We start from the raw sequence: 18,346 nt of genomic DNA, 5'->3' as shown, positions 1-18,346 counted from the left end.
ACTAAATCTTAGTCAACAATCTCTAATCTGGACACTGGGGCCAGGATCCAGGCTCAGGTTGCAGTTGGAAGCAGACAACAGTGGCAAGGGGGTGGAGGGGCCAGGGGAGGAAAAAGGCAACCTTTGTTTCACATCTGATTGTCCACGCAGGCCTGAGCTGAGGTCATGTGTCTTTTTTTTGTCATCAACAAGATAAAAGTTTGCACCACTCTGGCCTTGAAATTGCCTCCTTGACACTCATATTAAGTACAGAAAATATATATGTCCAAGAATCAGGGACACAAGTCTGTGGTGCAGCTCAGATTTGGAGTTCTTTTCATCTTTCTGACATGTGATACCCTGCCATAAGCTGCCTGCAGTCAGGTTGCTATGCAGATATACAATTTCTGAAAAGTTACACCAGGAAAACTAAAACCTACTGCTGGATTAGCTTTTCACGAAGAAGCAGGCTAAAATGTGTAGCCGATAAACTAAAAAGGTGAATTAAACTTTCCTGAAAACAATCTCCCTCAAAAAGGATCAATAAGTATAAAAGTATGTTGTTGCATTCCTGGCCTTTGCTCCGATGGCTTAACCCAGCTACTGTATATAATAAAGGAGATACTTTGTGTTCCATGGCAGAAAGTAGGGAGATAGAGGGGAAAGAAAAGCCAACCAAATTTCAACTCTCTTTTTCATCATTGTTGCTGCCTCGCGATCATTTTATTTTGAAATATAAAGACTGGGATAAAAAAAAATATTGTCCAGGGCGTAGAGCCAAAAATATGCCAGCACTTTCCCTCTTCACCCCACCCCCAGCCTCCTTAGGCCAAAAGCCTTAACAAAAGCTGTTTTCTGTGTGGAAGATCTCTGGGTCCTCCTCTCTCTTTCCTAACCCCTAAAACAGGAAATGATTTTATAATTCACATTGTTAAGAAGTTCAACTCCCCACCCCCATTCTCTGGAGGTCAACCTACAATCAGGCTGTGGCCCATCTCCCTTTCTCTCTAACCCTTTTGTGAAAAGCTCCTCTACCTGACTCTGCTTGAAAATCTCTCTTTGGAGCTCTCCACCAGCAAGTCAACCGGCAGGATTTCCCTAGGGCTCTGAGGCACTTCTGTTTTGCTCCTGGTGACTGCTCTAGCCACTCCCCAAATGTTCTGGCATCCTGAATGACTGCTGAGTGGGTTTGTTTTTTCTGCTGGTGGAACATTCCATCATAGCGGAGACAGTTGTTCATTCCTTAAAAAGCTACCTGTACACTAAAACGAGCACTGTAGAGGGGGTGGAGAGGAGCACGAAATGATTTATAATCTATTAATACATACCACTGAGGTGTTTTTTCAAGGGCCTAGACTAATAATAACAATTAGTAGCTAATAATTCTTCACACTTTGCACTTACAGAGTATTATTAATTCTCAAGGGTGGGTGACATGGATAAGTCATGTATGCTACCTGAGCCTCACTTGCCATCTTAAAGCAGTTAAAATCTCGCAGTGGCTTGGATGATTATTGCACTTAATTTGTATAAGGTCACACTCCTGATTGCGAAGTCATTTTTCATTCAGTGCTCAGACTGAAGACAATGAAGTTCCGCCGGCGGAGGCCAGGAAATGAAAGATTGGGAAATTGAGGAGCAAGGAAGTGATGTGACCTGCCCAAGGTCACCCAGCAAGTCAGTGACAGACCTGGTAATAAGCCCCAGTTCTCCTGACTCCTGGTCTAGTGTTCTATTCAGTGGGCTGTACTGCCAAACTTTCAGGCCTGGCTACCACAGAGGGCCTAATACCCCACTGCATTACTTCACTGAGTTACTCCCATGTAAAACTGAAGTAAACACGGTGATGAATCAAGCCCAGAGACTGCCTATTGACTTTATTACCCACACTAGATGTAAAATGCCTATAGGCTCAGGTGTCCTTATAACAATGACTACAGCAGGGATCAGCAACCTCTGACACATGGCTCACCAGGGTAAGCACCCTAGCAAGCCAGGCCAGTTTGTTTACCTGCTGCGTTAGCAGGTTCGGCCGATCACGGCTCCCACTGGCTGCGCCATCCCCATTGGCCTGGGACGGCAAACCGCAGCCAGTGGGAGCTGCGATTGGCTGAACCTGCCAATGCAGCAGGTAAACAAACTGGCCCAGCCCGCCAGGGTGCTTACCCTGGCGAGCCACGTACCAGAGGTTGCCGACTCCTGGACTACAGCAATCACTCGAAGTTCTGCAGTACTTTTCTACTACTGTATCCTTCAGCTCTTATGAGTGGCAATGTTTTAGCCTATGCCTATAGAATAACGGATATTATTATTTATTAAATTTGATTTTAGTGTGTCCTTTTCTTCCAAGTAAAAGTTCCAGAACTGCTTAGACTAACTTCTCTCACCTACCCCATGCACAAGCAGACACTGTTCTATCAATGAGGCACCAATGGCATGTCATATGTGTGTACTTGTTCTACCACACTTCAAAATACTCTACCAAGGGACATCTTCCGTCTGAACAGATAAGACAGACTTGCAAGGTTAGAATCTCTTCTGGCTTACATCAGTATAACTCAAATCTATTGACTTTGAGGAAGTTGATCAGTCTTAAGCCCTGAACAGATAGGGCTGTATGCTCGGTGCAGTGCCCTTGGACGCACAGAACCAAATGTACGGTCAGGTTTGATCAGGATGCGATGGGGCCTAAAATAAAGTCATCTTAGGAGCAAATGCCACTGTCAGTTACACCTCTGTAAATTTAGAATCATTCCACTGAAACCAACATTTACCAGAGTGAATTAAAGCAGAATTTGGCCTTTCTTCTGAACAAAAACTGTTATTAACTGAAGCCTTGTGATTGTCTCACTACATATTCTGAGCCCATTTTTAAAAGCAAGGCATCAAAGTTTGGGCCACCATTTCCGTATATGGGCACTCCAAATGGGCGGGTGTTAATTTGGATGTCCAAATAAGGCCTTGGGAATGAGATATCCTATTCAGATCATTATGTTGGTAAATTTGGCCCATAGTGACTATTTGAACAAAGCAAATTCATTTCAAACATTTAGCAAGGAAAAAACATGTGAAATACTTTCATGTGATAGGACATTTTACTTCACAAAAGTGGAGTAAATATTTTTACATTTTTTATTTCATTCTGAACCTCTCCCCCCAGCACACACACAGTCAGTACAGAAAGTAATTAATTCAGGATGTTTACAGGGCTCTGTCCTGCTTTTTTTTGTAGTCAAGAGAAAAATTCTCACTGCCTTCTATGAGAGCAGAAACAGGTCTTTATTCAATGAGAGCCTATGCTGCTGTCTCATGAAAAACCTCTTGTTAACTTCACTAGCAGCCTGATGAAATGCAGGCCTGAGATACAGTTTGTTAGAGACCTATCTAAAGCTTCTTCTATTCACCTTGTGAAGAGATTCTATGTATCTCAGAACTGCATATGGAAGAACTGGAATTACTTCTGTTACGGGTAGGAACCTACCTGTGCATCTCTCAGGGCATCCTGCCTTTCTTTGCTTGCCTTCTAGGTAGTAAACTCTCTCAGAAAAAAAAAATGGCTTGGTCATTGTGGCTATATTGTGTGTAATAAATAATAATAATAGTGAGTGATCATAATGGTGTGCTACTTTGCTGAGATCCCATTAATCACAAAGGAACAACTGTATCCGTTGGTAGTTCCACTCATTTTGTTGGGTTTGTACCAGGAATGAATTTGGGTTTAAAAAAAAAAAAAGTTTTCCTTTGCATGATGTATCATACCATTTGGTCTACAGTTAGTTGAAATTTCATGTGTATTCAGACACTTCTTCACTGGAGTACAGCTGTAGATGGGCAAACAGTGACCAACCAGACTACCCAAACTCTGGCTTAGAAATTGGGATGGTTTGATAAATATTATCTAGGCAAATTTTCACAAATCCAAAGTTTTTGTGTAGCCCGTCTTCAAATTGTATTGCTTTCTGAACCTCTTGCTTACCTTATGATTTTTTGTACTTATTTATTTCTGGAAAAAATAATTACAGAGAAAGAGAGAGAGATTGTAATCTTGAAAACAAAAGGGTTTTCAGAAGGGTCAACATGTATGCTAACAATCCTGGACAACTGACAAAAGCAAAATCAGTATACACAGCCATCCTGTCATCACCAGATTCAGATGATTAAATAATTAAAGATACAGGAAGTTGCTTAGTAGGGAGGCAAGCTTTGGTGTACAGTTCCTTCAGAGCTGGCATGCGCAGTATCTTGCTTGTTGTGCTTACCATGCAGTGTAAATGAAATCATGCCTTCAAAAGCAACAGAGCTCACCAGACATTTCAAAGTCCTCTAACAGTGAGGAACCAACATTTGTGAATCCATAGGATAACACTTGAAAGGTGAACACCACTGTATGATATTATTCAGAGCCCAATACATGGGAATGTGTGTAGATATTACAGAGACTTAGGTGAGAGTTCAGTGTGTGAAGATACTTAGAACTGAGACCTTACAGAAGATGGAAGAAATGAGTTGAAGCCTCAATCCTGCAGTGCAGTGCAATCAGGCTTCAACACTTGCACAGAGCTCCATTCAAGTCAATGAGGCTCTGCCCAGCATAATGGTCCAATCATAGGGAGCTCTTTGCAAGATCAGGGCCTAACTCAACACTTTGAAGTGCTTTTCCCTTCCATGATCACTATGGAAACTGAGAAATCGTCAGAGAGAAAATAGAGTGAACATAGATTCAGCCTCTAAGAACCATCTGTCTGTCTGTCTCCAATGATTGTTTCTCGGTTTATAAGCTTTGGAGTCAAGGACTGACTTTTTGTTTTCTATTTGTACAGTGCCTAGCACAGTGAGTGCCTGGCTCGTGACTAGGACTCCTCAGCAGTACCACAATACAAGTAATAATAAAAATAACACTTGTCAAGGTGTTTTTGTTTTTTAGATTTCAGATTGAATTTTGCTTGATCTGTGATCAGTCAGGGAGAGAAAAGAACAACTTTATGTGCACAGGAAAAAAAAATAAAACAACAGCACATTTAAGTGCATTTTTTTTCTTGGAGATTTATTTTCTTTCAATAAATCTGACACCAGTCAGGGAGAGAGAGAAGTGTTGTGAGCCCAGAGAGAAAGTGAGCACATTGAAAGTGCTTCGTGTTCTTGTTTTCTTGGAGATGTTTCTCTGGTAGCTCTTAGTAACGTCCCCTAGGCTCAGGAGCTTTTTTTTTTTTTTTTTTTTTTTTTAAATATTTTTTAAAAAGCTCGCTCACTCGCCTGGCGTGTTTTCCAAGCGTTCACAGCTCTAATAAATAAGGAGCACCTGTAAAACAGTACCTTGACTTGTCAAGTGACTTTGTACAAAGGAAAATATAGAAATACAGTATATACATAGTGCTCATAGTGCACCGTCACTACAAGGCTCTGGTGTGATTGGCTTTGACACCCTGCTCCCAACTTTACTGAGACTAATAGGGACACTTCTTTTGCAACCTGTTTCTTGGTTCCTAACAGCAGCCTTATAGAAGAGGTGTACTCTGAACACTTGAGAGTGAACAATTGCTTTATTCAAGTTAGTAAACAGTTACACTGAATCACAAGGTGATTTGAATTTTTTTTTCTTTTTTGTATTTGTCAGAATGGGATACTCCACAACTGTCTTACCAATTCAGTGCCAGTATACATGCTCTAGTGTACTTTTGGACTCTTGGCTACAACTGTACAAGTGCACACAAGTAAATTCTACCCTGTTATCCTCCACCCACTGATTGAGGATCGAATTGCACATTTCTCTTAACCATGACAGGAGAAAGCAAACAGTGAAACAGAATCATGGGGGATCTTTCTCACTTTACCCCTTGTTTTCATTGGTTTGTCCATACCATTCTAATTATCATGAAAGGGCTATGCATATGGAGAGATTGTCTCACTGGCTTCCTGGATCACTGAAAACCATCAGGGTTGAAATTTCATCCAAGTCTTTCATGACGCCCAGCAAATATTCCCCTCAGATTATTTTACACCTTGAGGGAATTTTGGTCTTTAGTTCAACACTCTTGCTCTGTTCCCAAATGGGGCGCTATTTAGGGGAATTTAAAGAGAAAGCTGAGAAGAATAAACATTTACTGAGTTCTCTTGGCATTCAGGCTCTGAAAAACCACAGTATAAACTATTCATGCTGCTTCTTACATCTGTCAAATCAAAAATTAAAAGCCATAAAAGTGTAACACTGAAAATATGGCATTAAAAAGGATAAAGGTGGCCTTTGTAAAAATAACAAGGAAAGTATATTAGCCAATAAAATATTCTAACTCTTCCTTTAAAAGTGCATCATGGGTAGGACAGAGATGATTCTGAAGCATTGCTACTCCAGTAAAACCCCTTTCCCCCATCAAAACATGACTAGGTCCAAAACCATACAATGCAAATCACGATTCTTGGTGTAGCAGCAAAACCACAGCAGTTTTTGGAAAAAAAAAAATCCATATCATTGTCCAGTCTCAAATATCTGAATCTTGGAGTCAGAGAAGGAAAAGTACCTACATTGGTCCGGGTGGTTTTTGAAACAAGAGGGAAAAATTCCCCAGCAAGAAACCAAGAGGAAAACATGTTCCTCCAAGGAGAAGAGGAGGTGGTAGTGGGAATGCGGAGCACATTGCGTAGGTCCATGATAGGCTGTCTTCTGGGCCAAAGGCACCCGTGGGACTGAGGCTTCCTCTGAGAGACTTAATGACAGGAAGCTGCTTTATTTGTTTGACTTTTAGTCATATGGGGTGGTGAGCAGCCCAGCTGACATCATTCGGTGAAGTGACATGGTTTGCTCTGCTCCCTTTCTCCATGCAAGGTACCCTGTCAGTGAGCATTCCTGTAAAACAGACAAGAGAAGCTGGTCAGAAAGAGTTGGGGATGATTCATTGCAGGGAATGTATGCACAAGCATGAGCTTGGGAACGCAGCTTAAAAGTGTCCTATGTAAGGACACCAGTTTCACTGCTTCATCCTCAGGTATGTCTGCCTGATACTACCAGGACTGTGAGTATATGGTGAAGTCAGCAAAGCCTCCTTTGCAGCAAGATTCATGGAAGCATATTAGAACATGGAGGAATTCTCCTTAAAACAAGCTAGGGAGAGATACAATCATCAGTAATACTTTTTGCCTCCCTCCTTTTAGTCTAGCATATCAAAGGTGAGTAATAATCTCTTGCAGTTATCCAGTGCTCTTCACCTATGGATCTCAAAGTACTTTACAAAAGTATATGTATCATTATCTCCATTAAACAGATAGAAGGACTGAGCCATGGAGGATATTCGATTTGCCCAGGATCCCACAGTGCCAGAAATAATGGTAGCATTGGGAAGACAGCACATAGCTACTAACTCTCACTTGCTTGTTTTAATTATCAGTAGAACCTCAGAGTTATGAACATTAGAGTTACAGAACTGACCAGTCAACCACACACCTCATTTGGAACCAGAAGTATGCAATCAGGCAGTAGCAGAAAAAAAAGCAAATACGGCACAGCACTGTGTTAAATGAAAACTAAAAAAAATAAAGGGAAAGTTTAAAAAAACTTGACAAGATAAGGAAACTGTTTCTGTGCTTATTTCATTTAAATTAAGATGGTCAAAAGCAGCATTTGTCTTCTGCATAGTAAAGTTTCAAAGCTGTATTAAGTTAATGTTCAACTATAAACTTTTGAAAGAGCAACCATAATGTTTTGTTCGAGTTCTAAACAACCTCCATTTCTGTAACTATGAGGTTAGACTGTATTACTGATTGTCTCTCAGTAACTAGCCCTCATCCCCGTTTTTAAGCTATCACAATTTTAAAAAATTGGAGACCTGGACCCAGCAATGATAGGTGAACAACTCACCCTGGACACCAGTGTTAGAGTTTGGTTGTTTATTCATGTAATTAGGCTAACTGTGCACTTGTACTCTAAGCACATTAGAGGTTTTTAAAACACACACCTTAATAAAGAATATTAGAGCAAGTTTAACAAATCTACACCATGCCCAGAAAACCTTCTCATCACAGCCCTGCCACCATCATACCCTGCATGACAGACTCCTCGATGACTCCCTCTCCCTCCTCACTCACTCTTCACAGAGGAGTGTCTGGCCATGTGTCCTAAAGATCAGCAACTCCAGGCTCTGGTGAACAGGCAGAAGAGAGGATCAGAGCCCAGGCTCCTCACCTAGAATGCCCTTCTGCCAACCTCTTCAGTTATGCTATTATATAAACAGGGCTGACTCAAGAAAATGCATGGCCCCTTGCAAAGTCATGTGATTGCTCTGAGCTGAAAGACCCAAGATGCAGTGTGACACTTTCTCTCCCCCAGCTAACCCCAACCCATGCAAATCCCATGCCATCTGAGGATGAAATGGGTTCATTTCCATGAGAGCAGTATTTGCAGAAGTGCAGAACTAGTGTTTATGGAGGGAATTAGGGGAACAGTGGGTCAAGATTACATATGAAATGGAAGGGCAGGGAGCAGTTATGTATCCCAGCGTTGCACAGGGAGATGCCTCCCATTTTCCAAGGGGCTTCAATTATCATCACAGAGATCGCTAGCTGCTGCTCATTCTCCCAACCATGTGGCATTTAAACATGCATATTAAACTTCACCCTCGCTGCAGTGCCCCCATGACCTGTGCAGCTCTGCTGGCACCATTCTCTGTGCTAGCCCTGAATTTACTTTATGATTCTTCCATGCTTTGTCATGAGGACAGCAGAAGTTCTGCATGGGACATGAGTTCAGAGACATAGGGTATCAGAAATTCACACTGCAGGTAAAGGAACAACAATGCGGACTGAGGAGGAAAATGTTGCCCAGTGCACAGACGGAGATGGATAATATGCTTCAGGATTTCCCTCTAAGGTTTTAGAGAATAATGGAGTCCAAGCCATAAGATGGTCTCACTGTGCACCCAAAGCACAGGGACTGTTTCATAGAATTAAGAAAATACACATTAGCTCAGTGGTCCCCAACCTTTTTGTCTGGCGGGCGCCAGACGAAAGACCATGGCAGCGGTGGAGCATCTGCCGAAATGCCGCTGAATTTCGGTGGCGACACCTCTCAATGATGTCACTTGTCAGTGGCAAGCGGCGCCATCGAGAGGCGTCGCTGACGAAATGCCACAGAAATTCAGGGGCGACGTCTCTCGATGACGTCACTTGCTGCTGACAAGTGACATCATCAAGAGGTGTCACCGCCGAAATGCCGCAATTTGGTAGCATTTCGGCGGATGCTCCGCCGTCAGCCAGGATGCGGGCGCATTTAGACGCCACCGTGGGCGCCATGGTGCCCGCGGGCACCGCGTTGGGGACCACTGCATTAGCTTATTTACTTTTATAATCTTTGAGATGAAGTTACAGGTAAGGACTAGGCATGCAGGAGAGGTAGAAGATAAAACACCTTGCATAATACTGTAACTCACACTAGCACAGTGAGGAGTTTGTCCCTTCTAGGGGCCAGCCCACATAAGAGGTTTATGGATCAACTACTGCCTCTAATTAATGAAGCTACAGCCCTTTACCTCAAGCAGTAGAGGCTCATGCTTTGAGCACTGAAGGTCCTCCTGGGTTCATACCCTGCTGTCAGACTAAGCAGAGTCAGTTACAATAGTGTTTGTGATTATCTTAGACACCTGAGCTGTGAGCTCTGTGGTATAAAACACTACAGACCTATATATATAGTGAGAGGGTGTAAAACACTAAAGGAAAACAATTTTTTCCATTCTTACTTTTTTCAGTCTTCAACTCCAACCGCAGCATCAAATTGTTCAGAAACAATATGGTGACTGAGAATTAGGCTTAGTCCCGGGTGATCATTGATGTGGGCTGGCGGAGCTTTCCAGCTTTTAACACAGTACTTAATTCAACCAGGCAATGAACATGAAAGCTGTGATGCGCCAGAAGACGCCTGGTTCATAAATGGCCCCAGAGCGAAGACAAGCCCATAATTTTCTCAAGGAGGCTCTGCTGAGGTCATAAACCACAAGAGTGCAGCTGAAGCAGGCATGGGAGCATGTTCAGCCCTGTAAACACGCTGGGGTCATCTGTTATTTGTAATAGCTCAGTGCTTTTTAGCAACTCTTTGAGTAGTTCAAGCTTTATCATTAAAACCTTCCCCTTTGAACAGTGAGTGATTTATCTTTCCTCTCCATGAAATTACAGAAAAGGCACCACATCACTACAGCCGGGGGAAGCATTTCTGCACACAGAGCTTTGACATTTTATTTCAGAGGGGACCCAAATTCAGGGACAAAGTCAGCTGGGCTCAAATTCAGAGTTCTTTACACAGTTCTTACCACAACAAACTCCCATTAACTTCAAAGGGATTTTTTTTTCATTCACATCCTGCAAGCTCTGGGTCTTTTGTTAACAGTGGGTCAGATATGCAGCCCCTGGCCTCCCACTCGGCAGTTGGAGCTGTAACCTGTACAGACCTTAAAAATTCAAACAGGCATGCCTGGGACTTACTCTGTGTGGCCAAGCAAGGGCTAGAAACAGTATTGTCCTAAGGGAACTGTGTTACTGAATTGTCATAAAGATACATTGGAGTTCGTATGTAGATAATGCAATGGTCGCTGTCAACTAGGGTGACCAGATGTCCTGATTTTATAGGGACAATCCCGATTTTGGGGGCTTTTTGTTATATAGGCACCTATTACCCCCACGCCCATCCCAATTTTTCACACTTGTTATCTGGTCACCCTACTGTCAACTTTATATTTAGGGAAGAACTTTCTGGGAGAAACTGGGAAAGAGCTGTTAGCTCTTGCTTCTCTGTGTAAGATCTGTGCCTATTCCTAGAAAAGCCTTCAGTGAAATTGCACCAGGTTAAATTAGGTCTAACTCTGGATCCTCTTCTCTAACCTAATTTAGTCTATCCATCTAGACTAGGGTATACTATTAAATTAGCCACTGGAATTGATAAATACTGACCATCTGACAAGGCTATTAGCCTGATCCTTGTCAGGTGATTAGAGCCAGGAAATACAGCTGAGACTTTTACTAGTACTCGTGTATGTCACAAATCAACTAAATCACTGGCAAAAATGGAGCAAATAACACCCACAGAGTCCCTCGGGCTGGACAGGAACTTAGGAGTTAACAGGAGGTGGTGGTTGCAGTGCTTCCAAATTTACCAGAGAACAAGCCCTATGGAAGAACAATGGGAGAGAAATCCCACCCACAGGTAACAGCCAAGCTGGCAGGTGAGACCATTGGCCACTCTTAACAGCACTCCTGGGCTTCACACCTTTCATACAGGAAAGACAATCCAAGTATAAGGAGGAAAAATTCCTACCAAACAAAAAGGGGAAAGGAAGAGCAGATAAAACCAGGGGCACACAGGTAAAGGAGAGAGAAGAAAAAAATAGAATCTTTTGCCAAAAACATCACACATGTTGCTCTGTGAAAAGAAAAGAGGCTAGGGGCAGGTGAAGGATGAACAACAGCATCTTGCTCTGAGCCCCTCACCCCACCCAAATAAAGGAGAGTTGAGATGGAGGCTCCTCTCTTTTCTACACTGAGTCAGATCATGTGCTGAATTGCACCTCAAAGCTGAACGATTTGCTGCCACGGGAATTTTGTGGGTCTTTGGCACCTCTGAAAAGCAAGCTGAACATCCAAAAATGGAGGTACTCAAAATCTGTGGCAACTTTTGAAAATTTGTCTGCCTAGCAATAGCACTTGTTACCCTCTTTTATTGCTTTGGTTTTTGCTCTGATCCGGTTCTAAGGAGCAGCTGTGACTATTGCAGCACAAAGACCACACTGTATGGATGTTATAGACATGGCTCCCAGCTCCAGGTGAAGTAAGGGAACATAAGGAGAGGATAAATGGAATCTCTTCTCCCCCTTATATCCTAAAGGCACGTGGCCCCAAGCACAATGGGACCTTCATAAATATTGAGCCCTCAATGCATATGTAGCTTTCCTTTAAAGCCAATGAGAACAGATTCATGTGTGTGCACAAGTGAGCAGAAATTGGCCCTGTGTTTGGTTCCATGGAGTGGGGATTGGGTATGGTGTGACTGTCACCCTATAACATGTAAAGGATCAGCTTTAGGTTATTATTTTTTAATTTGTTCCACATCCATGGGGCAGGGCATTTCTGCTCCCTATTTAGGACTCCATTTTGTTTTCCAGAACTACTGTGATTTGGATCCATTGGGCAGTCTCTGCCCTAGCAGGGAGCAATTATTTTTTAAACTTTAAACATTTCTAACATCAGCGGTCAGCTTCTTGCCTGATCTTGCTGAAGTGCATTTCTTTTCACTTTTGCGCTCCCTCATGGTTTTGTGTTATTAAGATCAGGAGGGCAGACACTCAGATTTCAACCAAGATTCATAGATTGCAAGGGCATTTGCAATTATTGTGACCATCTAGTCTAAACTCCTGTATAACACAGGCCTTCGAACTTCCAAATAACTCCTAAAGCAGATCTTTTAGAAAAACACCCAATCCTGATTTTAAAATCGTCAGTGATAGAGAATCCACCATGATACTTGATAAATTGTTCCAATGGTTAATTACTCTGACCGTTAAAGAATTATGGTCTTACTTCCTGTCTGAATTTGTCTAGTTCCAACTTCTAGACTGTAATCAACTTACCTCTTAGCCCTCCCTTTGTTAAGCTAACTAGATCGAGCTCTTTGAGTCTATCACCATAAGGCAGGTTTTCTAACCCTTTAATCACTCTTGTGGCTCTTCTCTGAACTCTCTCCAATTTATCAACATCCTTCTTGAATTCTGGTCACCAGAACTGAACTCAGTAATCCAGCAGCAGTTGCACCAGTGCCAAATACAGAGGTAGAATGACTTCTCTACCCTATTCAAGATTCCCCTGTTTACGCATTCAAGGACTACATTCATCCTGTTGACCACAGTATCACACTGAGAGCTTATGTTCAGCTGAGTATCCACCAAGACTTCCAGATCTTTTTCACAGTCACTGCTTCCCAGGATGGAGTCCCCCATTGCGTAAGTATGGCCTACATTCTTTGTTGCTAGATTTATACATTTCCATTTAGCCATATTAAAATGCATCTTGCTTGCTTGCTCCCAGCTTACCAAACCATCCAGATTGTTCTTTATCAGTGACCTGTTCTCTAAATTATTTACCATTCCTCCAATTTTTGTGTCACCTGCAAACTTTATTAGTGATGATTTTATTTTTTCTTCGAAGTCATTAATAAAAATGTTAAATGTCATAGGGCCAAGAACTGATCCCCACAGGACCTCACTGGAAACCTGCTTGTTCAATGATGATTCCCAGTTTACAATTATATGTTGAGACCTATCATTTAGCCAGCTTTCAATCCAGTTAATGTGTGCCATGTTTGTTTATATCTCTCTAGTTTTTTAAATCAAAATGGCATGCAGTACCAAGTTAAATGCCCTACAGACGTCTATTATACAACTCTATCAACCAAATTTGTAATCTCATCAAAAAAAGATATCAAGTTAGTTTGACAGGATCTATTTTCTGTAAACCCATGTTGATTGGCATTCATTATATTACCCTCCTTTAATTCTTTATTAATCAAGTCCCATATCAGCTGCTCCGTTACATTTCCTGGGATCAATGTCAGCCTCACAGGCCTGTAATTATCTAGGTCATCGTATTTACTCTTTTTAAACATTGGCACAACATTACCTTTCTTCCAATCTTCTGGAACTTCCCCAGAGTTCCAAGATTTACTGAAAATTAACATTAATGGTCCAGTGAACTCATCAGCCAGCTTTTTTTCACAATCTGGATGCAAGTTATCTAGACCTGCTGATTTAAAAATGTCTAATTTTAGTAGCTTCTGTTTAACATCCTTCTGAGATACTAGCAGAATGGAGTGTTATATGATATGAGTACATCATTGATTTTTTCCCAAATACAGAAAATATTTATGGAACACTTCTGCTTTTCTGCATTATTATTGATAATTCTATCATTTTCCCATGGACCAATATTATTGTTAGGATTCTTTTTTTTCCCTAATATACTTAAAAAACTCCTTAATGTCCTTAACTCTGCTGGCCATAGATTTCTTCTTGTGTCCCTTTGCTTCCCTTATTCAATTTTCTACAATTCCTAACTTCTGATTTATATTTATATTCATTACTACCTACTTCTATCAATGCTGATGAACTATGGCTAGTTCAAAAATTATTATTGCTTATGTCTGATGTCCCTCCCTCACCCCCGCACCTCACCCTTACAGTTGTTGTTCATTCCTTGGTGCACTACTAGGGTAAAATTCATCCCATTCCCATGTCTCACTTAAATCCTTAAAACAGAGTTTCACAGCGTGTAGGGCCCTGCATAAGTTTTTTGTGCTGAGGTAAATCCACTCCACATAACAATTTGTGTTCCTACCCTCTCACATTAATAACCCTGTCTCCTACAAACAAGCAAAATCTTTTCCCCTTAGCCAATTCTCATTTAATACAATTTTTGTGTAATTTCACACACATTTTAAAGTCTTTCAGATTTTAACACTCTGCAGATCATGATCAAAAGAATAATGAAGCTTCACAACATTTTCAGTTTTACTTTTAAAAAATCAGCATTTGTGGCCTCCCCACTCCCCATGGCACCATCTCCCACTGATATCACTGAAAAGGGAGCCCACTGGTTTATACTCTGGTGACACTGAGGGACACATAAGCCAGTATGCATAAATGCTAGGCCATGGTATGAACAGAGGGACACTGCACTTCTAATCTCCGCTCTAAGACTGACTCATTCTGGGGCTTACAGCACATCACTTAACCTGTCTGGGCCTTTGTTCTCATTTACACTGAGGTTATTTGATGTCACAGCACTAAAGCAAGGCTGCCAAGAGTCATGGTTCTATCGCAACCATGCCACATTTGGCAGCAATGTGGAACATTCCCCCAGGTCTGCTGAAACCTTATGAGTTGAGCAGGACTGGCCTGTTATTGCCAGTTTTGGCCTCCAGGAGCTGCTGTGGCGCCAGGGCTGAGCACTCTGACTCTCTACCTCTTTTCAGGCTGTTTTCCCTGCTGGTGCCAAGTGGAAAAGGAGGAAGGAGGAGCAGCTGGCAGCAGCAGTGAGAAGAGGCAGCAGCAGGCAGAAGGTGAGGAGGAGGGGCTAGGGAGTGCCCCGGCTGCCCCACAGCCTGTGGTGCTCAGGGATGGATGTGTTGACTGTACATTGAAATTTAGGGTCATATGTAAATTATTTGCAAATATGTTTAGCTGCCTATAGCTCATCTATATAAAATATTATACATGGAGTGGCACAGAAGCTGGTAGCTGGGAGTGAAGTCAGTCAAGATACAACAATGTAAATGAGTTCAGAATCTGCCCCTCTGCTTCAGATTCCCTGTCTGTAAAATGGGGGCAACAATCCTGAGCTATCTGGCTGGGCTGCTGTGAGGGTTCCTTAGTTAATGCCTGAAAAGTCCTACGGAAGTGTTCCAGGTTTGTTGAGTTGTTTACTGCTTCCGTACAAATGTTCCCATTTTTTACTCCATTTACACAAATTATATGATCTTGGGTTATATTAAAAGAGACATTTTAAAAAACTAACGTTTTGGATTTCTTAATATTAAATACACAAATCAAATTACAGCAGGCACAACAAAGACTTGTAGATCCTAATCCTGCCAGCTCTTGCCACCCTGAAGCCAATGGGACTACCTGTCTGTCTAAGGCCTACTCCCACAGGCATGTGTTTGAGGAATGAGCCCCATTGTAGTCAAGACCCTGAGGCTGCAACTAGGGGGACTGATTCTGATCTCTCTCTGGTTTCACACTGACTTTAGTGGCATTTTTCCTGATTTATACCAATGTAAGGGCCTGGTCCATCTCCCACTAGTGTCGGTAAAGCTCTGATTCATTTCAGTCATGCAGGATCAAATCCTGAGAACAGAATTAGACTCATTGAGTTTAATAGGTGCAGGATAGGGTCTCAAAAAGTGGCCAAAGAGCCTTGCAGATTATGTCAGAGGAGGGGATAACAATCAAGAATGTATGGAGAAAATAACTTATAGCTGGAACATTTCACAGGTGCCGTGCCAGCGGCTTTAGAGTGTCCCTTGTGATTATTGGTAATAGTTTAAACTAGCAGTAATTGTTGCAGAATTTCCCATCGTTCAAATTTTTCTACAAATATAGAGACAATATTTTTATTGCTGGTTCAGCAGTAATTGGTAAACTACTGCCATATCATGCAAAATTTGCATCTTAATTGAACGCAGAAAGTTGGGAACAGCATTCAAGTCTGTAGTTACCTCATCATGTATCTCTTTTTCTGTATCAGTATTCGGACATCACTAGATTACCGAATTCCTGTGGGAAATGGGGTTTTGGATAAAGTACTTAAAAAGTGGATCATAAAAGAGTATAAATATTTGAAGCATGAGCATGCAACAAATCATAATAATATAAAGATTTACAGTTAGCCACAAGGGCTCCAAATAAATAGCTGAAAATTGCTTTAAACATAGGTTTAAAATATCAATAGGTCGTTGATGGGCTGCAGAACTTTGCAAAGAAATCTGAACCAGATAGTTGTTTCCTTCTACGCCACCCAATTTCCACAACTTTAAAAAAAATGTGCTTCCATAGAGGATGATTATATTACACAGTTTGAATGTCCAAAACAAGGACTGGAAGATGAAATGCAGCGGGGGTGGGGGTGTTCTTCCAACAAATGCAGTTCAGCCACTTTGCGTCTAGATAATTTGTTATTGTAGGTTGGCTCAAATTTAAGACAGTAACATTTTAGAAACACTTGGAAAACTAAGCCAGCTGCAGGAAGGATATTATTACAAATTGAGACACATGTTGTACAGGAATACCATTCTTTTCAAATACCAAAACTATGTCTGGCGAAGCAAATCCATGCAAATGAGACTGAGATAGGGCCTACTCTTGTAAACTGCTGAGCACCCTCAACTCTCCCAGGAGGCAGTGGGAGCTGAGGGTGCTTAGACTCTCGCAGGATGGGGTCCATAGATTTAATACACTTTTTTTTGGAAGCAAATGTTTTATATTTGCTGGCTCTGTACCAGTTCCATGTTTACTTGATTTGTTCCTTTCATGGGATCAAAAAAATACACTCCCAACCCCAAGCTCTTTTCACGTGGGTATAGCATAGTTCATTATCAAAACACAAATGACCTGATGTACAATGAGAAGCACAACTGAGTAGCAAGGCTTCAATCCGGTAAAGCAGTTAAGAATGTGTTTAACTTTAATGCTTTGCTGGATGGGGCCTAACGATAGACAAGGAGAGACACCTGGCAGTTTAGATGTAAATGGGACGCTGTCACAATTAGTTCAACACCTTCCAGGTCAGGAATCTGGGAAGACATTATTGCTACTTCACATGAATCTTCTACCTGCTTTTTATGTGCATTTGCATTTTAAAATGGATTTTCCTAAATCCTAATGCTCCCTGTTTAATTATGTCCATCTCTTGCCTAACTATTTCTTCTGGTTTTCAACCCAAGTTCAGGATTTTTGGGAGGCTAATGTGAGCTCTTAGGGCCAGCTCTCCCCGTAGGTCAGAACTTCTGCATGGACATTTTCAATGGTTGTTTTAGTCTCCCCCTGCATATGAAGGCAATAATAACTTCATAATTTCTGATGATGTTTCTGAAGAGCCTTCAGTTGTTGTGGTAAAAGATCGATAAATGTATTGCAGAACAGCTGCCTGTTCTGATTTCGGCATTTGAGCATGAGCTGTGATTTTTTCCAGACCTTCCCTGTGATACAGAAACCTTGTGTTCAAATAGTACAAGAATAAATGACAAAATGAAGAGCTTGATTCTCCCTTCATAACCATTTTACACCAACTCCACTGAATGGAATTGATGGAATTGATGTAAACAGGAGGATAATCAGGTCCTAAATGTCTCAAAATGTTTATTTCTTTGAGGCCTGATAGCAGAATCATTTACCCAAGTAACCTCATTGCTTACAATCCATCTGGATGAGGCCTACTCACATGAGCAAGAGTTTGCAGGATCAAGTCATTGGTTTTTTCTTTCCTAAAAAAAGTATGGATTTTCTTTTCTTTCCATGGGATGCCCACGTTTCACATGTGGTGCATAGAGGATCATATCAGCTTAGTGAGTGCTTTGGATGTGGTGTTTGTTTTGTTTTTTTAAAATAAGCTCCTTCTCACAAAAGTCACAGAGGACAATTACATCTGTAGCGGCCAAAGTAGTCTTTGGGGTATCCCCATTGAAGTCAGTGGCCTCAGTCATGAAATATTTGAAGATCACAAGTGGCCTTAAATCTCAATGGCCCAGAACCTCTGCCTGCATTAATTGTTCTAGCTCAGTAAGAGCGATGACAGTTTACACCAGCTGAGGAGCTGTAATTTGTATGAAAGGAGGTGCAGGTGCTCA

General features: G+C 41.7%; 1 protein-coding gene across 2 annotated transcripts in view; it reads right to left on the bottom strand.

The window, feature by feature from the left end:
• Positions 1–6,734: 6,734 nt before the first annotated feature.
• SOBP (sine oculis binding protein homolog) overlaps positions 6,735–18,346 on the bottom strand; it is a 143,586-nt gene continuing 131,974 nt past the window's right edge. For both annotated transcript variants that reach the window (XM_075063872.1, XM_075063873.1), the window contains one exon: positions 6,735–6,820. The gene's annotated coding sequence lies outside the window, so the exon portion shown is untranslated. The remainder of the gene's footprint in view (positions 6,821–18,346) is intronic.

The sequence above is a fragment of the Chelonoidis abingdonii genome, chromosome 3, assembly GCF_003597395.2.
Source record: "Chelonoidis abingdonii isolate Lonesome George chromosome 3, CheloAbing_2.0, whole genome shotgun sequence".
NCBI classification, from domain to species: domain Eukaryota; kingdom Metazoa; phylum Chordata; order Testudines; family Testudinidae; genus Chelonoidis; species Chelonoidis abingdonii.
This window is presented reverse-complemented; position numbering and strand designations above follow the sequence as displayed.